Consider the following 21,574-nt stretch of genomic DNA (forward strand, 5'->3'; position numbering starts at 1 on the left):
ATGTGAAAAATGTAAAACATTTAAAATACATGCGTATAAATGCACATTTATCCCTAAGGTAAAATGCACTGTAAATTACTTTTTTCCTATGTCCCTGGCCATACACCACACAATTTTTTTTAAATATCTTTTCAGTTGAAAGATAGTCTGAAGCCAAAATAATTTGCTGTTTTTATTGCTAACTTATCTTAGGGAGTAAGACCATAGCCGATTTGTCGCAACAGCGCAGCAGAACGAGGTTGTATCCCCCCAAAATCCCGAGGCAAAATTCCATGACTTTCCAGGTTGTGGATTTTGCTGCCCTGGGGAGGCAGAGATTTGTGCTGTAGCTCCGCCTCCAGTCAATTTCTGCCGATCGCCGCCTCTCCCCGCCCCTCTCAGTCTTCTTTGACTGAGAGTGGCGGGGAGAGACGGCGATTGACTGGACTGGAGGCAGAGCTGCAGCGAAAAGCTCTGCCTCCTCCAGGAAGTGCAGGGAGAATTTTGCCCCGGGGATTCCAGGGGGATAACTACATCGTACTGCCGCTCTGTTGCTGCAAACCAGCTATGGTCTTATTGCTTAAAGCAGTAGGATCAGCCATACTATGCCAGGGGAAAAAAACACATATATAAGTAGATAAATACTTGACCTACTTACATAACACATGTATTATACTGTCCACATTTTGATTTCAGTGAATGTTATATGGTAAATTACGAGAATTCTGTTCCTGGTGGGCGCCATGTCTTTTGCCCACAGTTAAGGCTAACTCGTGATGTCATTTCTGCCTTTTACTTTTTTTCTTGTCTCCTCCAATCGCTGAGTCGCCTCAGCCTTGCTTGTAAACACAAGTGAGTAGCGGATTAGGTTTCAGATAAGAAGCTGGCAGAGAAATAAAGGGAAGAGGAAGAATAGATTATAGATAAAAAGAACCCCCAGCATGCAATTCTTTGGCACGACTACTAAAGGGCCAGTGTTCTGTGTGATAACGCCAAATCATAACAGCAGAAAAAGTTTTGAAAGTTTTGAATGCAGGATTAGCATCTTTATCACTTAATACACTCAGACCAGTTGCTGTTGAAATTTGATTTTTATGGTGACGATACCGCTTTAACACAAGTGGGCAATAAAAACAGCAAATTATTTTAGCTTCAGACTCTTTTATGCTAGGCACACACTATGAGATTTTCTGGCAGATTTACTGTCAGATCGATTAAATCCAACATGTCCGATCTGATTTAGGATCGATTTCCGAGCATTTTCTGATCGCTTTCCGACCGGTTTCTGTTCACTAGAATAGGAAAACGATCGGAAAATCCGAAAATCAGATCGGGCATGTTGGAAATAATCGATCTGACAGTAAATCTGTCAGAAAATCTCATAGTGTGTACTTAACATAAGAATTGAAATACATTTTTCTGACGGATTGTAACATTTCAAAAATCTGATCAATGTACCACACATACACTACACACACACAACCACACACACACAACCACACACACACACACAACCACACACACAACCACACACACACACACACACTCCACACACACTACACACACACACACACACACACACACACACACACACACACACACACTATACACACACACACAACCACACACACACACACAACCACACACACAACCACACACACACACACACACTCCACACACACTACACACACACACACACACACACACACACACACACACACACACACACACACACACACACACACACACACACACACACACACACACACACACACACAACCACACACACACACACAACCACACACACAACCACACACACACACACACACTACACACACACTACACACACACACACACACACACACACACACACACACACACACACACACACACACACACACACACACACACACACACACACACTAATATACTGTAAATTCATCAGAAGAATCCAACACTACCAATCTTCTTTTATCGAATAAAAACGGGAAATTTGATCAGATTTTTCAACAACTTCGCGTTTTCAGTACAACCGATTTGTATTCACACACATTGTATTTACACACATAAGCCTAGTGCACACCAGAGCGGTTTGGCTGCGGTTTGCGATCCGCTTGCGGGTGCGGATCCGCTAGGGTAATGTATTTCAATGGGCTGGTGGCATTTCAGAGCGGTTTGCCAGGCGGTTTTTGTTACAGTAGCTGTTCAGTAACAGCTTTACTGTAACAATACATGAAATCTACTACACCAAAACCGCTTCACAAAACCGCAAAACGCTAGCTGAAACACTACAGAAAAAGAAGAAAAAGCGTTTAAAAATCTACTAGCATTTTGCGGATCTGCTAGCGGTTTTTGGTGTGCACCAGGCCATTGTGTGTGTTTTCTCTATCAATTAGCTGCTGTGAAAAATGAGTGTTTTTTTCTGCATACAAATGCACATGGTTTGCAGAAAACGTGCAGAAGGGGCACACAGAAAACTGAAAGACAAGTGTGTTCCCTGACTCAGGCCTGGTGCACACCAAAAACCGCTAGCAGATCCGCAAAACACTAGCGTTTTTTGAAACGCTTTTTCTTATTTTTATGAAGCGTTTCAGCTAGCGTTTTGCGGTTTTGTGAAGCGTTTTTGGTGTAGTAGATTTCATATATTGTTACAGTGAACAGCTTCTGTAACAAAAACGCCTGCAAAACCGCCCTGAACTGCCGTTTTTCAGAGCGGTTTGCGTTTTTACTATACTTTACATTGGGGGCAGAAATGCCTCCGAAGTCCAAAAAATGCTGCAGCCCGGGAGTATGCGTTTCTGCAAAACGCCTCCCGCTCTGGTGTGCACCAGCCCATTGAAATACATTACCCACGCATTTCCACAGCCACAAGCGGATGTAAAAACGCGACAAAACACGCTCGGTGTGCACCAGCCATTATAGTAGGTAGTACTTCCTGGAGAGGCTGTACATAAAAGAAACATGGGTTTTATTTTTAGAACCTTCTTCTGTTCATATCCACTTGTCTCTTCCCTCTCTGCTTCCTTTCTCTCCTCCTCTTCTTCTGACTCTTGCCCCTCCCACTCCACTTTCCTCTTCTCCTCCCACTTCACTCCCTTCCTATGTCTCTTGTTTCTCCTACTCCTCTGCTATCTCTTGCTCCTACTTTTTCACTTCCTTACTATTCGCTGTCCCTCACTCCCTCTAATTCTCCTCCACATTTTCTGTCTCTTGCTCCTCCCACTCCACTTTTTCCTCTCCCTTTTGTCTTTTGCTCCTCCTCTCCATCCCTCCTACAATATGTCTCTTGCACCTTTCTTTTAACTTTCTCTTGCCCCTCCCCCCTTCTGTCTCTTGCTCCTCCCACTCCACTTCCCTTCTCCCTCTTCTGTCTCTAATCCCCCACATTCCTTTTCCCTCCTCTCCACTTATGTATTTTTCTCCTCATTTTCCAGTTTCCTCCTCCTCCTTTATGTATCTCCCCCCCCTTTCTCCCCTCCTCACTCTCTCTCCTCCCACTCCACTTCCCTCCTCCCTTTTCTGTCTTTTGCTCCTCCTCTACGTCCCCCCCCCCCTCTCTCCCCTTCTCACTCTACTTCCTTTGCTTTGTTTCTCTCCTCTCTTTCTACCATCTATTCTTAATCCTGGCAGTTGCACATTGTATCATGACTATCTGGTGTCCCCTCTGCCATTGTGATTTGTACAGGAAGTCAGTGGTGTCACAGCAGGTTTCTCTCCGCCTTCAGTGAATGAGCTGAGCTGCTGAATCGCTCTGTCACCGTCTACCTGAGAATTATTGTAAACTTTGAAGATAATGATGACAAAGTCAGCCTAGGTGAATGGGTGGGGGAGGCAAATGAGATGAATGTAATAGGTCCTGTTTACAGAAAGATTAAGTCAGTCAATAGTAGAACCAAAAGTGATGTATCATGAGCAGAACTCCCAGCGTGCCGTAAAAAGCCGGCTAGACACAAGGGTTATACAGCAATGTCTCCTCTACATGTGACAGGCAGTGGCGTAGGGGCTGCGGTTGTGCTCCTGGGGGTCCAGCTTGTGTTCCCCACGCTGCCTCCCTGCAGGCCCAGTTCTATGGGTGGACGAGGCAGGGCATTGCCTGGCCATTGCCAGATTGCAATAGCGCTTTACAATTTCTAGTGTACCCCTGGTATCAAGGCCTCTTTCAGATGGAAGGCTGAACTGCGCCCTTCCTGAGCAATGTCTGCCAGTGCAATTCGGGTGCAATGTAACCCCTTGCCGACCACTCCACGCCAATTGGCGTGAACGCGGAGGCAGCCCCAGGATGACCCCACGCCGAATGGTGTGAATGATTGTGGGCGGGGATTGCAGGAGATTGCGCGCATTAACGCGCGCATCTCCGCTCTGATGACGGAGCTCCGTTCCGCCTTCAGAATCCCAGCGGCAATCGCCGCTTGGAGACTGTTAGATGGCGAAACTGCCGTCTATTAACAGTGTACAGCGCTGCGATCTACAGCAATGCTGTACTGGGGACATGGCTGTCCCCCTGGGAGGCACAAAAGCGATGCGCTGTGATAGGCTGACGGAGGGAGAAAGAGAGGAAGGGTTATGAAATTAAATAAATAGCAAAATTTAATTTAAAAAAATTAAGTAAATATTTATAATAAATAAATAAACAATTCTGGGGGCGATCTGACCCCACCAACAGAAAGCTCTGATGGTGGGGAGAAGGGGGGCCGTAAAGCTGCAGTGGCCTAATTAGGAGAAAATGGCCTGGTCACTAGGGGGGTTTAACACCGCAGTCCTCAAGTGGTTAAATGCAGCCGAATAGCAACAGTGGTAACACGAGTGTCAAGCACTAACACATAATGGTGTTTCCCGGCAGCAGAGGAACACGACATGTTGAGTCTGAGCACGGCTGTGGCCACGTTTTGAGCAGACTCTAGCTCCAGTACTAGTGCTTGGCCGATGCAGGAGAGCTGCTGACAGGCGGTCAACAGAGGCCAAAACATGCGTTATTGGAATGCACTGCTGCCTGGTGGGTAGTCGGGATGGTGCTGTCAGCGCACTGATGTCTTTGTATATTGCATTGCTGAAATCATAATGCATAAGTGTGCACAAACACTACAGGCCATCTCTGGGACTGGGCATTCCTCTCTCTTATAACAAACCTAAGGTCTTTTTCAGATGGGAGGCTGAAGTGTGTGCTTGTCGGGCCGTTCAGTATCCCGTCTGCTGCCCGCCTGTGCCATTCAGGTGCAAAGTACAGCAGAATGCTATCGGTTTGAACCAGGCCCAGATTTACATTACAGGAGCCTATAGGCACAGATGACCTGGCACCCTAGACTCCGCCCTCCATAAGCCTACAAACCCCCAACCAAACTGCACCGCAAGTGTGCTGGCTGGCCCAGATGTCACTTCTCCCTTCCCCGTCATAGGTAGCTACAGATGCCCCTTAGTATTAGGCAACCAGAGATACCATCAGTATTAAGTTGCATAAGGAATGAAGAAGAAAGGCACTCAAAGAGCAGAGTTAGCTGCCTTTCTATCATCAGGCGCCTGCAGGCACGTGCCTACAGTGCCTTATGGTAAATCCGGCCCTGGTTCTAACACATGTGCTTGACACACGGTGGCATTACTTGGAGGTGGTAACTATACGGTAACAAAGAGGTTATTGATCCATCGCAGGCGCAGCTTCTCCCTTACCTGCTCCCATGGAGATTATCCAACATTACCCAAACACACTTCAAGGGCAACTGCGATATGGAGGCTGCCATATTTATTTCCTTTTAAACATTACCAGTTGCCTGGCAGTCCTGCTGATCCACTGCCTTTAATACGTTTAGCCAAAGCCCCTGAACAAGCATGTAGACCAGCTTGTTTCAGGTTTGTGATTCAGACACTACTGATGTATGAAAGATTTGCCAGGCAACTGGTATTGTAACCGCTTACGGACCAGGCTAATTGAAATCTACACCATTTGGGGGCTGTTAACCCTGCCAGGACGTAGATTTCAGTTAGCCCGCCGCATGGACCTGCTGATCGCACAGCTCTCTCGCTGCTGCAGCTCACTGGCCCTGCCGTCGGTATGACGGCAGAGCTCTGTGAGCCGGTCAGGAGTCGATTTCATTGGAACACTATTGCGGGTGACAGGAGTCACCCAGGGAGATGGTGAGGGATGGGCGGCCTCAAAGGTGCTTATGGACGCTTCTCGCCTCAGGCTCAATTTAAGGGACTAGAGACTGCTGGAACCGAAGCGGTTAAAAGGAAATAAATATGGCAGCCGCCATATTCCTCTCACTTCAAGTATCCTTTAAAGGATACCCGAAGTGACATGATGAGATAGACGTGTGTATGCACAGTGCCTAGCAGGGGGAATTTCTTATCAGTGAGGGTCACACTGTAGTCACTTCCTGTCTGAGTCAGGACTGAGTCAGCCACTTGCATACCTTATATTTAACTCTTTCAGGCAGAGAAAGAAAAAAAAAGGAACACAGCATAGTTATTAGTGTGCTTGGCACTGTACATACACATGTCTATCTCATCATGTCACATGTCAGTTCGGGTATCCTTTAAGATCTGTAAACTGTCTACAATCAATGGAAAGTCAGTCAGATATGTTTGTGGCAACAGATGACCATTCAGTTTGGTAGAGAAATGGCATTGGCCTGAGAAATGCATACATTTGTGCCCTGCTTGATGCGGTCTGTACCTGAAGAAGCCACAACATCCAGTTCTGTGAGATTTACAGCTGGAGATTCAATTGTCTCTGTTGCCCCGGCTGTGTCTAGTGGAATTAATTGCCTCTCTGGTGCTCGTCAGCCTGGAAGGGGCACCTGGGACTTTGTGCCTTGGGAAGGACGCCGCAGCAGCTGTTCTGTGTTTCCAGGCTAGTCATTTGCTGGATGTGTTTACACCAGACTCTGCCATGAAATATGTGTTTCACTGTAGTGCTGCTGTGTAATTATCAGGTGGGAAGGTCTGTGTCCCCCACACAGGTGATGTGTGTCCCCCACACAGGTTATGTGCGTCCCCCACACAGGTTATGTGTGCCCCCCACTCAGGTGATTGTGTGACCCTCGCACAGGTGATGTGTGCCCCCCGCTCAGGAGATGTGTGTCCCCCGCTCAGGTGATTGAGTGACCCCCACACAGGTGATTGTGTGACCCTCGCACAGGTGATGTGTGCCCCCCGCTCAGGTGATTGTGTGACCCTCGCACAGGTGATGTGCCCCCCGCTCAGGTGATTGTGTGACCCTCGCACAGGTGATGTGTGCCCCCCGCTCAGGTGATTGTGTGACCCTCGCACAGGTGATGGTGTCCCCCCCACACAGGTAAGAAGGTGAGGAAGGGTCAGAAGCTCAGGGAGGTTTTTATTGCAGTCTGGGTTCCAGCCTCCCAGGAACAGGAAGAGTTGGAGCAGTGTCAAAAGGGACAGTGTACGAGACGGGTCACATGGGCGACTGATGGAGGCCACTAAACATCTGTATAAGGGAAGTAGGAGAGCCACTAGACTCCAGGAAACTGTATAGGGGAGAGAGGAGAGCCACTAGACACCAGGGAACTGTGTAGGAGAGGGAGGAGGACCACTGGACACCAGGGAACTGTATAGGGGAGAGAAGAGAGCCACTAGACACCTAAAAACTGTATAGGGGAGCGAGGAGAGCCACTAGACACCAGGGAACTGTATAGGGAAGGGAGGGCATTAGACACCAGGGAACTGTATGGGGGGCATTAGACACCAGAAAACAGTATAGGGGAGCGAGGAGAGCCACTAGACACCAGTGAACTGTATATGGGAGGGTATTAGACACCAGGGAACTGTATGGGGGGCATTAGACACCAGAAAACAGTATAGGGGAGCGAGGAGAGCCACTAGACACCAGGGAACTGTATGGGGGGCATTAGACACCAGGGAACTGTATGGGGGGCATTAGACACCAGGGAACTGTATGGGAGGGCATTAGATACCAGGGAACTGTATAGGGGAGCGAGGAGAGCCACTAGACACCAGGGAACTGTATAGGGCAGGGAGGGCATTAGACACCAGGGAACTGTATGGGGGGCATTAGACACCAGAAAACAGTATAGGGGAGCGAGGAGAGCCACTAGACACCAGGGAACTGTATATGGGAGGGCATTAGACACCAGGGAACTGTATGGGGGGGCATTAGATACCAGGGAACTGTATAGGGAAGGGAGAGGGGCACTAGACATCAAGGAACTGTATAGTTGCGGTAGGGGGCATTACACACCAGGGAACTGTATAAGGGAGGGAGTTAGCCACTAGACATTGAGATTGGCCCACAACTTGGTCCCGGTGTTCAATTTCGGCCCTCTTTGTACTTGAAGACAAAGTAACAGAGGCGCCAGAAGGATAGAAATGGATAAAATGTTTAAAAGACAGGGAGGTAATAGGTGGACTTACCTCCCTGATGCAGACACAAGTAGGAGTCGAGTTTACGACAATTTAACAATTTATTTATATACTCCAATATTTCGCAACGCGTTTCGTGGGCTCAACCCACTTCATCAGGCTATAACAAGGAGCAATCACACACTTGTAAGCAGCTTCAGTCAGCTTAGCGCCGACAGAGGCGCTAAGCTGACTGAAGCTGCTTACAAGTCACAGAGGCGCTAAGCTGACTGAAGCTGCTTACAAATGTGTGATTGCTCCTTGTTATAGCCTGATGAAGTGGGTTGAGCCCACGAAACGCGTTGCGAAATATTGGAGTATATAAATAAATCGTTAAATTGTCGTAAACTCGACTCCTACTTGTGTCTGCATCAGGGAGGTAAGTCCACCTATTACCTCCCTGTCTTTTAAACATTTTATCCATTTTTATCCTTCTGGCGCCTCTGTTACTTTGTCTACAAAATTGTGTCCACCCCAGGTGGAGGGGTTTTGGCCCCTTTCTTTCTCATCTACAGAGAGCGACTTCTTACTCCTGAGTGGGGACAGGTTTAATCTCCCCACCTGCTTTTACAGTGGTTACCTGACAGGTGACCCTGACTTGTGAGTATTACTCTAGCAATTTCACATATTACTTTCAATTACCAGTACATACTGCACCATATCGGGCTCTCGGTATCTTTCCCCCCCCTTTTACTCTTTGTACTCGAGTTAGACACCGCTGCCCTAGGGGCTTAAAACGTGATGACGAACTGATGGGGAACCATGTAAAACACTTTTCTGCTTGGTTGCAGGGGGCCCCTGTACAATCTGTACTGCAATATGTATGTGTCTGTGTGGGACACCGGCTCTCAGTGGCTGCCTATGTGGGGCACCGGCCCTCAGTGGCTCTCTGTAAGGGGCATTTGTCCTCAGTGGCTATATGTTAGGGGCAGTGGTCTTTAGTGGCTGTTTGTAGGGGGCACTCTTCCTCAGTGGTTGTCGATACGGGCACCGGTCCTAAGTGGCTATAGGTTAGTTAGGGGCAGTGGTTCTAAGTGGCTGTCTCTAGGGAGCACTCGTCCTCAGACCCCAACAGATGTGTCCGTCAGTATAGGTAGTCAAAAGTAGTGCCCCCCCCAGTATAGGTCACCTCCTCAGTACAGATAGCCAAAAGTAGTCCCCCAGTATAGGTGGCTCCCTCTGTATAGATAGTAAGAGGGCCCCCCGGTATAGGTAGCCAGATGTAGTCCACTTCCTCCCATGCAGAGTAGCGGCAGCGGAGCATATGAGAGCACTAACTCACCAATCTAGGCTTCACCTATGATCTTCATCTGGCATCACTGTCTCTATAACATCTGTAGTCCTAAAAAAGGGGATGTCTGGAGACCGCAGATTGCCGGTGGAACCTGGGTAGGCAAGTCACTGCTCTCATGCTCTGCTGCCACTACTCTGCACCTCAAGGGGCGGGGCACATGTCTGCACAAGGCCTGCCACATGCTCCTGTAACAGTCACTGACTCCAGGCCCTCTGTGGCTATGGCCACTATGGTGATCCCTAAGCCACTGCTGCTAGCTGATCCCACCACCTACCCAGTGAAATTTCGTAATGAAATGTCCAAGAAAAGTTGAGCATTTTGGGGTCTTTGGCAGATCTTATTAAAGTGATTGGATTGGCAAGAAAAATTAACACAAGCATGGCCAGCTGCAGAATACATAGCAAGTTGGTGTGTACGGTTTGCTTTGGGTTTCCTCATTTCCTTGGTGCAATCTGGTTTCCACCCGCATCACAAAAACATATAGATAAGTCAACTGGCTTCCCCCTAAAAATAATTGGCCCTAGGCTACGATACATATATAGACATATGACTATGGTAGAGGGACAGTTAAAGCGGATCCGAGATGAAAAACTAACTATAACAAGTAACTTGTCTATATATCTTATCTAAAGTTTAGATAGTTTACAACAGCATATCTGGCTCCAATCAGCTTCAATAGTTTATGATTATTTATTCCTGTGATACAATGAGGGCAGCCATGTTCTGTTTGTCACATTACACACAGGCTGAGGGCTGGAGATGCTATCAGCTTGCCTGTGTGTAAATTCAGTCCCCTCTGCTCCTCGCCTCTGCCTCTAAAATCAATGGCTAGTAACCTCCTCCTCCTCCTGCCCAGACTGAGATCCCATAAGTCCTTGCTACTCAGAGTGCCAAGGCACTAAAGGAGCTGTGGACGAGGCTTGTTTAGTTTATATGGAATTAGAGTATTAAAACAAAACAAAAAAAAAGTATTTGGATTGAGGAATGCCCTATAAACTATATGAAAGGAACACAATTATGCAATGAGTAAAAGTTTATCTCGGATCCAAGTGACAACACATACTCTGTACAGCGCTGCGGAAGATGTTGGTGCTATATAAATACTAAATAATAATAATAATGCCGTGATGAGATAGGTAACGTGGTGTGATTAGAGCCTCATTTTTATCTTATTTCCACTTATTATTCTCCCAGTAGTCCCAACTCTGTCAACAAAACATTCCGGTAATTATCAGCCTCCTATCGTTCTCTCTTCTGCGCCGGAGCATGCCCAAACACGCCGCATATTCCTTAATTTCTACCCTCAGACAGCCTTCAGACTAATTATTTCTCAGCGTTATCACAGCCTCCATCTCGTCATCATCATTTCCACCGGCATTTACAAGACTGCAAATTAACACCAAGACATGGGCAAACAAGGGGCTAATTTGTTTACAGATCATCTAAATTAAGAAAAAAAAAATACAACTATTGTCCGCTGCATCTTTTATAAAGCCATCTAGCGTATCTGGGTTTCATTTGAGATGGCAAGATGGTGTATAGGGCTGGGCTAGTATAGAGGCTACGTAGGCTTCTGCTTAGGGTAGCAGCATTTTAGGGACAGCAAAATGCCTATTTATTGAGGATGAGTTCACAGTGGTCAATTGCATAATGCACATGTTATAATGACTGTGAACTGCAATGGAGATGGGGCATAGACTTTTAATATTAAACCTGCATTTAGGCCTTGTTCACTAAATCAAAATCGATGAAGCCAGCTTTTTGCGATATTGTGCACTTTTTTTAGCACCTCCCGGCGCGTACCTGCGTGTTGTTTTTTTAAACCACAATTTTCTAAGCACTTATGCAGAGCGATTTGTTTTTTCACTTCCTGACACAAGTCAGGAAGTGAAGTCTTTGACCCGGAAAAGAATAAATACAATGTATTTATTCTTAAAAGAGCTGGGAAAATAGCTATACAAAACACTTTACGATTTCCCTATACCTTCCATTGAGGCAAATCGGCCCCAAAACAGTACATGCAGTGCATTAGTGAGCGGATCGGAATCAAACCGCTCAGATGTGAACACTCTCATAGGGAATCATTGCACAAGCGCTTTCAGGGGGATTTTGAAAATCGCCGGTGCTTAAAAAAACCCAAAAGTGCCCTTAGTGTGAACAACCCCGAAGTGAGTTAGAATAGATGTGATCAGTTACAATGCAGCACTGTGAACAGGCCCATAGGATTGTATGGGGTAGTGAGTTGACGAGCAGAATTATTCTGCAATAAGACAAGACAAATAACATTTATATTGCGCTTTTCTCCTTGCGGACTTAAAGCGCCAGAGCAGAGCAGCAGCCACTAGGGTGCGCTCTATTGGCAGTAGCAGTGTAAGAGAGACTTGCCCAAGGTCTCCTACTGAATTAGTGCTGGCTTACTGAACAGGCAGAGCTGAGACTCGAACCCTGGTCTCCTGTGTCAGAGGCAGAGCCCTTAACCATTACACCATCAGCCAATGCAACTGATCACTGTGAACTTCTGAGCCTAAAGGACACCTGAAGTGAGAGCTGTGTTCTCCCCAGGCTCTTTTAGCCGGGAGCTCCACCAGTTAATTTTGGGGAGCGCCATCATTGTCCTGCCTCCTCATCCCCTTCCTATGCCAATGATGGCTAACTAACCTTGGCACTCCAGCTGTGGTGGAACTACAAGTCCCATGAGGCACTGCAATACTCTGACAGCTCTAAGCATAACTCGGGGAGGCAGAGGCATGATGGGATTTATAGTTTTGTCACAGTTAGAGTGCCAAGGTTAGCCATCACTGTCCTATGCTGCAAGCAGAGTTGCACCGGCCCTGCATTCCCCTGTCACGCCCCACCCGGCTACTTTTTCATGTCACCAGCATGGTCTGTTCAGAGAGCGCTGTACATCTGAGGAGAAAAAAACATTCGGTTGCTCACAATCAGGGCAGTTGTCAGCCAGAAGCTTTCTCCTTTGATTAGCAAACAGAAGCTTATCTTCTGTCTTCCATACATGAAAAAGAAAACTGCACACAGGCCTGGTGCACACCAAAACCCGCTAGCAGATCCGCAAAATGCTAGCAGATTTTGAAACGCTTTTTCTTATTTTTCTGTAGCGTTTCAGCTAGCGTTTTGCGGTTTTGGTGTAGTAGATTTCATATATTGTTACAGTAAAGCTGGCACTAAACAGCTTCTGTAACAAAAACGCCGACAAAACCGCTCTGAACAGGCGTTTTTCCAGAGCGGTTTGCGTTTTTCCTATACTTAACATCGAGGCAGGAACGCATCCGAAATCCAAAAAATGCCTCACCCCGGGAGGATTCGTTTCTGCAAAACGCCTCCCACTCTGGTGTGCAACCCCCCATTGAGATACATTGACCAAGCGGATCCGCAGCCGCAAGCGGCTGCAGAAACGCTGAAAAAGCCGCTCGGTGTGCACCAGCCCACAGTGAGGAGGAGATCTGAATGCAGCACAGTTCCCTTCATTGCTAACAAGCGATAAGGCTCCAGGGAGTACTGAAAGTAAATAAATTAACCCATTTCAAATCTGGATTCTGTTCACAGGAATTATAATACTGTGTTGAACCAACTGGGACAGATAAAATGTTGATGGTGATTCAGCTTTAATACAGAAAGGATACATTGCTGTAAACTTAATATACCCTCCTGATAATGAGCTGTACATCAGGGGGTTCACCTCAGGGTGACAGCACTCCATCTACTCAATATATTCCTGCCGCTTTAAATTCAGGTTTGCATGTTAGCGATCGGGTAAAGTGTACCTGGGGTAAACATAAAGACAAAAATTACATACTTACCAAAGAAGAGGGCAGGCTCCGGATCCTCCCTAGGCTTCTGGCATTCTTCTGGCCCCTCCCACTGCCACAGTGTTCCCCCCAGGCTCTTTTAGCCGGGTGCTCCACTCGGCTAACTTCGATGAATACCCGTATCTGTAAGCAGAGTTGCACCGCCCTGCATTCCCCTAGTTGCGCCCCAACCGGCTACTTTTTCATGCCATCCGGCATTCTGGGGAGAACACTGCTGCCGGATACGTTACATGGCCACACTCCTCTCCATGCATGAGTGTGGCTGTACTACACCGGCGCCTGCACAGTACGCTGAAGCCACGCCTACTGATCTGTAATACCTGAACTTAGCTTGTTTGACTCTTGTCTGCCAATTTGGTCCTGCATTTCTTGTATATATTTGCATTTACTACTTAGATAGATGGGTTGAGGTGTTTTGGGAACTCACAATTGCAGTGTTTTGGGATATTGCTATATATGTTGCTGTGGTTACATTACTGGCACTCTTTATAACAAATGTGTGTTTAAAGAGGAACGTAACCAAGAATTGAACTTTATCCCAATCAGTAGCTGATGATACCGCCTTTCCCATGAGAAATCTTTACCTTTTCACAAACGGATCATCAAGGGGCGCTGTATGGCTGATATTGTGGTGAAACCCCTCTCACAGTGTGATGTCATGACCATGGTCCTGACATCACACTGTGGGAGCCTTGTTGCATTGTGGGAAATAACAGCTGTTTCCAACTGCCAAAAAAGCAAGCAGCAGCACCTTCCACTGACATCACCTGCCAGCAGTAAAATGTCACCATGAGATAAATGTCAGAACGTAAATCAGGGAGAGGAAAGATTTTACAATGGGCAAACACTGACTACATTTATACATAATTATTGTAAAAATCATGCACTTTTTTATTATATTATTTTCACTGGAGTTCCTCTTTAAACGTATTATTATTATTATTGATTTATAAACTTACGCAAAACCGTCTTGTATTTCTCTGCCATTGTGGTGTTTGTTAACCAAACCCGTTTGTAACACCAGGGTTTTAAAATCGGTTCTATCTATTCAGTAATCCAGCACCTATTCAGTAAGGAGTCCTTGGGCAAGACTCCCAACACTGATACCGCCTACTGAGTGCGCCCCTAGTGGCTGCAGTTCTCAATCACTTTGAGCACGACAGGAAAAAAAATATTATCAAGCATTACATGTGGAGTATCAGCAACTGGTATTGTTTAACCACTTTATCCACCATTACAGTATATCTACGTCCTCTGTGACTTAATCTAAGCCACGAGGACGTAGATATACGTCTTGTAGCAGAAGCCCAGCTGTGCACACCTCTGGCACTATCTGATGCAGCACTAATTGGTGGAAAGGAATATATGTTCCCTGAACCAATAAGATTGATTTTTACTATTAACCACTTAAGGACCAGGGGATTTTCTTCTGATCGGTGCTGCGTGGATTCTCCAGCCCGCAGCACCAATCAGGAAACAGCCAGGGCGATCAGACTTCCCCCCTTTTTTTCCCCACTAGGGGGATGTCCTGCTGGGGGGGGTCTGATCGCCGCCAACTTGCTGCGCTCTGCTGGGGGGGGGGGGGTTTCTTCAAAGCCCCCCTCAGCAGCGTTTTCTGTGCTCTCTCCCTCTCCCTCCCTACCTCTTCCTCCATGTATTGCGCAGGACGGATATCCGGCCTGCGCATTGTAGGATAGGCTTCAGCCTATAATATGCCGGCGATCCTCGGCCAATCAGAGGCCGGGGATCGCCGATCTGCCTTACGGCGCTGCTGCGCAGCAGCGCCGTATGATGTAAACAGCGGGGATTTCTTCCCCGTGTGTTTACATTACGTGTGCGAGCCGCGATCGGCGGCTCTCCGGCTGTTCATGGAGACACCCTCCGTGAACTGGCATGGGTTCGAGCGGCCGTTTCCATGCTATACCACTAACGACCCGCCGACGCCCATCGGCGTTAGGCGGTCGTTAATAAATACTTTTATTTTCTCAAATCATAGTGAAAAATGCACTCTGTAGCATTATTTCAAAATCAAATATCTTCAACATAAATTTTGACAGGGACAAAATCTAAGTTTAGTGATAAACAGTGGAAAAAGCCCCCCCAAAAATGGTGTATTTTTATCTACAGTAGCCCTTATTTTTAAAATTGGTAAAAATGTGTTTTTTTTAATTATTTTCCCTTTTCCCCCCATTAAAATGCATAGAAAACAAAATTGTTCAAGGGAAAAAATGCCATACAATGAAAGTCTAGTTTGTCTTGGAAAAAAAAAAAAAAAACAGTGTCATAAGTAGGGTTAAAGTTATTGCTGTTAAATAAGGACACAGCTAAACTGTCAAAACTGCTCTGGTCCATAAGGGGAAAACAAGATCTGGATGCGAAGTGGTTAATAGGAAATAAATATGTCAGCCTCCTTATCCCTCTCACCCCAGGTATTCTTATAGATCTTATACTGCGGTGTGGCTTGTCTACTGAATGAACAAATGGTCCTCTAAAGCGAGGAGTTAATCATCTCATTGTCAGCGGCCCCCAGACACCGGCTCTGCCTAATTGTTTAGAGAGAAACAAGGTGGTTTGAGATTGCCGGATCCCCGGAGGCCTGGCAGCTTGCCTCGCTCGGTGTAAATGGCTCTCACCTGTTTCATGATGTAAAACCTTCCTGTTATTTCATAGCCGCGGCCTCTCGTATCACCTACCGCTGCCAAACGGCAAATCATCAATAAGGCCCCGGGTACCATCTTCCCAAATGATTGTATAATCCACGCTAACCCTATGGGGCTTATATGTAAAATCAATACGGTGATCACCACTCAAGCGCTGTGAAATAACGCAAAAGTAGCAATTCCTTAGGACGATGGAAATAATTAAAACAAACTTCATTTTTATAAATTTGTTGACCTGAAAATGCTGGAATTTTTTTTTTTGCACAATTAATGACAGCTTTTTTGGCATCTAGTCTGGTCATCAGAATAAAAAATATAAAATAACCCTCCCTCTCCAGTAGGCGTGCCTGTGTGAGGGGGAGGGGCTATGATGCGCTATCGTACTGTTGCATGCGTTCTGTCTGCAAGCGCAGCGATGACCCATTCACTGTAGTGAATGGGATCAGCAGTGCTGCTCGCAGCGGCGCAAAGGCGTGCGATCAAACGTGTTGAATTCTGAATGCACGGCCATCTGCGCGTTATGATGTGAACGAGGCCTAAGAGAGTTCAGCCTGTCTAATTCCTCCTCATCTGTGACTAATCACAAGTGTAATTTGATCTCCCAGCTGTGTCAGCTGGCTGCCTCAGCAGCGATCTATTTGGTAAACACGGGATGTTAATATGTCTGCTTCCATGAAAGCAGGAAATAGACAAACTGCAGATTTATTGCAGGATTTGTATCAGCTGCAACAAAGAAATGTTTTTTCTTTAAAGGTTATTATGCTGTTGCTTATCTTTTAGAGCAGGAAGTTCTGAGTTCAGGTCTCCTTTAACCACTTAATGACAAGCAGACTTATAAAAAGGTCCTGCTTGAGCCTCTGAACGGCTCCAGGACGTTTTTATAAGTCAAACAGTGCTGCTGCCGCTGTGCGTGTGCACGTGCGTTCCTGCGAGCGTGCACGTGAGATAAGTGAAAAAAAAAAACCCACCATACAAAAAAATTCTTTATTTCCAAATAATATATTGTCAGCATACTTTGTATTATCAAATACTCGGTATACAGAGGCGCCAGAGTAGAGTAAAACGTTTTAAAAACCGCTTAAAACCGCAGAGGCGCTCATACCTATTGCTTGACCCACTGAGTTGTGCTCCCATTTTTGCCTGAGGAAGCGGGGTCACGCCCGCGAAACGCGTTGCATTTGTGGAGTTGAATAAATTATTTGTCAATTCTGTTTTATCGAGACTCGAGCGAGTTTTCTTTTTTTGTAAGAGGGAGGTAAGTCCACCCTAACATCCCCCTCTGCTTTTAAGCGTTTTTTAAAACGTTTTACTCTACTCTGGCGCCTCTGTATACCGAGTTTTTGCTGACCTTCTAGTCCACCCTGGGTGGAGGGGTGCATCCCCATCTACTATCTACAGAGAGCGACTTCTTAACCTGAGTGGGGTCAGGTCCTAATGCTCCCCACCTGCATTTCAAGTGGTTGCCTATTGGTAACCCGTGTTTGTGAGTATATATATATACATAAAATTGTATTGCACTCTTCATTTTACCTGACAATACTGCACCATATTGGGCTCTCCATTCTCTTCTTGTTTTTAAGCACACTTTGTATTAGGGACATAATTACAATCTTGTGATAACCAGGACAAATGGGCAGATACAATGTGTGGGTTTTATGTACAGTAGCAGTGTTTGTATTAAAACTATAGGGGATGAAATTGGAGAAATTGTGTATTTTTAAATTTTTTCCTTGTTTTTCCCTTTACAATGCATAGAAAATAAAGTAATTACTGAAAACAAATATCAACCCCCAAAAAGCCTAATTGGTGGTGAAAAAACAAGATCTAGATCATTCCATTGTCATTAGTAGTGATAAAGCTATTGGCAAATGAAAGAGATGAGCACTGAAAAGTGAAAAATCGCTCTTGTATGTTTTGGGGTGCAGTAGTTAAAGGACGCCTGAACCGAGAGTCATATGGAGGCTGCCATATTTATTTCCTTTTGAACAATACCAGTTGCCTGGCTGTCCTGCTGATCTTTTATGCATCAGTAGTGTCTGAATCACATGTCTGCATGCAGCAAATGCAGTCAGACTTCAGTCAAACACCTGATCTGCTGCATGCTTGTTCCAGGGCTATGGCTAAAACTATTAGAGGCAGAGGATCAGCAGGACAGCCGGGCAATGTGCATTGTGTAATAGAAAATAAATATGGCAGCCTCAATATCCTTCTCACTTCAGGTGTCCTTTAACTATCAATACTTACTTGTGTTTATTTATATGATTGTTTTTTTTTATCTCAACACTAACGTCAATGGACTGACTATGACAAGCTGAAGTACGCAGTGGGGTAGGCGTACCTCGCGTCGAGAACCTAAGGACACCCCCCCCCCCCAGGAATCGGATAGGCTGCGGTCAGACCTTATACTTGGCGTGTGTTCTGGAATTCAGAGGTTTCCTCTAAGCCAAGCATAACACTCCCCGCTTGTATTTGCTCAATGTTCCAGGAGAAAGCATACAAAGGCAGCCACACTCGCACCTCTCTCACTAGTGTCGCTGTCATCGCCTAGGCAACCGGGACGCTATATGGCTCCTGGGCACGGAGGGATGTTTCGCAAGAACATGCCGCACCTGTCTGCAAGAATTCCTACAGGCTCCTGTCCTGGGAGAGCAGGTAGGGCCTACCGAGCTGAATCTGCGGGCTTTTCTGTTGTCTGTGAGTTCAGGGTAGTTGCAGGAGGATCCCCTTTAAGCAGATGGACACAAATCCCTTAGTTAGTCAGTGCAATACAACTTGTGAGTGTTGCAGGAAGTGATGGTGCTCTGGCTGTACCTTCCCCTGGGAGCCGGGAGGTGATAGGAGGCTGTGTCCACTACACACATCACACCAGGAGAGGAGAAACTCTCATAATCTCCCCTCTGACACTTTATTCACCAGCAAAGGGAAAGAAATGACTTTCAGAAGTTCAACTTTACTTGTATGGTGCAATCTGAACAGTGCTAAACTTTTAGAGTATCAAGGTAATATGGAGGCTGACATATTCATTTCCTTTAGGGCCCGTTTCCACTTGTGCGGTGCGGAATCGCCGCGGATCCCCCGTGGGTGCGATTCCGCATGCGATTTCGCATAGGTTAGTAGTGATGCGATTTTTAACCATGGCACTGCCTGTGAGATTTAACATTACTTTCTATGCGAAATCGCGGTAAAATACGCATGCCAAAACCGCATGCGATTTCCCTATTAAATACATTAGCGGCGATTCGCATAGCGGTGTGCGGGATGCGAATTCTGACGGCTCGCCCGTGCAGATTTCTCCCGCACAGAAAAACGCTCAGGATTACTGACAAGTGGAAACAGGGCCATTCACTTGTATTGGCTATGTGAATCCGCATGCGGATTTGCGATAGTGAAAACGGGCCCTTAAAACTGGTTTGGCACTTGTTTCTTGTGGTGCGATTTTATCTATATTATTGTAAAAAATGTGAATGGATGTAATCTATTATTTTGGACAGCAGGGTGGCGTAGTGGTTAGCACTCTCGCCTGGCAGCGCTGGGTCTCCGGTTCCAATCCCAGCCAGGGCACTATCTGCACAGAGTTTGTATGTTCTCCCTGTGTCTGTGTGTTTCCTCTGGGCAGTCCGGTTTCCTCCCACATCCCAAAAACAGACAGATAAGTCAATTGGCTTCCCACCTAAATTGACCCTAGACAACGATACATACATAGAAATGTGACTATGGTAAGGATTAGATTGTGAGCTCCTCTGAGGGACAGTAATGTGACAAGAGTATATACTATGTAAAGCGCCGTGGAAGATGTCGGCGCTATAAAAATACTAAATAATAAATATTTGAATATGCTGTTATGTGACTGTTTTCCACAATAAAAAGATTTTAAAAACACAACATAAACGACAATCATAGGACTGTGCGGCAGAGACAGGGTCATATCCATACGTATCCCATGTTCAGTGACCTACTTCCTGCTGGTTAGGAAGTACATCACTGGGAGTCCCGTCAGTCCGCACAGGCACGCTGCACTGCGCTCTGGCGTTTACCCTTACTTCATCACCCATAGACTTCCATTACCCCAAGCCCCGTGCCTAAAGTGCGGTGCTTGCTGTAACCCGCTGCTGCCCTTGTGTTAGCTTGGATACTTCCGGCGCACCGCAAGAAACGGCAATAGGTGTGAAAGTCTTCACAGACTTTAATTGCTTTTGCAGACCCTTGCTGTAAAATAGGGTAGCACAACCCAGCAATTACCTGCAAGCGTAAAAGGGCCGTTAAACAATAACGGTTGCCTGGCTGTCCTGCTGATCCTCTGCCTCTAATACCCTTAGCCATAAGCCCATAGACCAGGCATAGGCAAACTTGGCCCTCCAGCTGTTAAGGAAATACAAGTCCCACAATGCATTGTAGGAGTTTGACAGCCACAGTCATGACTCATAAAGGCAAATGCATTGTGAGACTTGTAGTTCCATAACAGCTGGAGGGCAGAGTTTGCCCATGCCTGCCATAGACCCTGAACAAGCATGCAGATCAGATGTCTTTGTTGGAAATTAGAGATTAGCTGCGTGCTTGTTTCAGGTGTGTGATTCAGACACTACTGTCCAGGAAGATCAGCATGACAGCCAGGCAACTGGTATTTAGAGTGAATGGGAACCGCTTTAAAAAAAATGAAGCAAATACTTACCCAAGGAGAGGGAAGGTTCTGGGTCATATAGAGCCTTCCGTCTCCTCTCTCGGTGCTCTCTATCCTGTGCTGGCTCCCCCTCGTTTCAATCCCCCGCCAAAAGTGTATTTGGAAGTCTTCTGGAGCCGTGTCCTCCCAAAGACGTGCGGCTCCATACTGCACAGGCGTGAGCGTGCAAGAGAGCGTGCTTGCGCAGGTGCAGTACAGGGCCACCCTTCTTCAGGAGCACTCGGGCTCCCTGAAGACTTCTGAAGCCTCCTTCGGCCGGGTAAAGCAGTATTTGACTAAATTAGTCAGATACTGCTACCGGGCGAGCCAGCACTGGAACGGGGGGACCAGGAGAGGAGCCGGAAGGCTCTATAGGACCCAGAGCCTTCCCTCTCCTTGGGTAAGTATCTGTCTCATTTTTTTAAATGCGGTTCCTATTCACTTTAAAAAGAAATAAAATAGGACATCCATATACCTGTTGCTTCAGGAACCCTTTAACTGGTTGCCTCCTTTAATAAATTCATCAGTACTGCAAAACTAGGGGTCAGCCTGCCCGTGGTGGGGAATGATAGCGGTGCTGTTCATAAAGAGGGATTGTCAGCCACAAAATCGAATTCCATTTACCCACTGCTCTGTGTTTATTATACAGCCTACAGCCTTAAAGTGGCCATACATCAGGCGTCTTGGCGGCTGATCGACCATCCGATTAGACTATTATAATCAAATTGGATAAAAATCGGTGCTGCCAAGTGCATGCTAGACAGACAGTGCAAAACATTTTGTGCTGAAA

The 21,574-nt window shown here is 46.4% G+C and overlaps 1 protein-coding gene and 1 long non-coding RNA gene across 7 annotated transcripts in view; one reads left to right on the forward strand and one right to left on the reverse strand.

Annotated features, from left to right (window-relative positions):
- TP73 (tumor protein p73) overlaps window positions 1–21,574 on the forward strand; it is a 219,074-nt gene that overhangs the window by 37,106 nt on the left and 160,394 nt on the right. Inside the window, exon 1 of one of the 6 annotated variants that reach the window (XM_068238916.1) lies at window positions 18,734–18,779. The exons of the other annotated variants lie outside the window; for them this stretch is intronic. The gene's annotated coding sequence lies outside the window, so the exon portion shown is untranslated. Of the gene's footprint in view, window positions 1–18,733; window positions 18,780–21,574 lie in introns of those variants that run through there. 6 annotated transcript variants of the gene reach the window in all.
- LOC137520683 (uncharacterized) overlaps window positions 1–21,574 on the reverse strand; it is a 41,700-nt gene that overhangs the window by 529 nt on the left and 19,597 nt on the right. The window lies entirely within an intron of this gene.

This window comes from Hyperolius riggenbachi, chromosome 6, assembly GCF_040937935.1.
Source record: "Hyperolius riggenbachi isolate aHypRig1 chromosome 6, aHypRig1.pri, whole genome shotgun sequence".
Classification (NCBI taxonomy): domain Eukaryota; kingdom Metazoa; phylum Chordata; class Amphibia; order Anura; family Hyperoliidae; genus Hyperolius; species Hyperolius riggenbachi.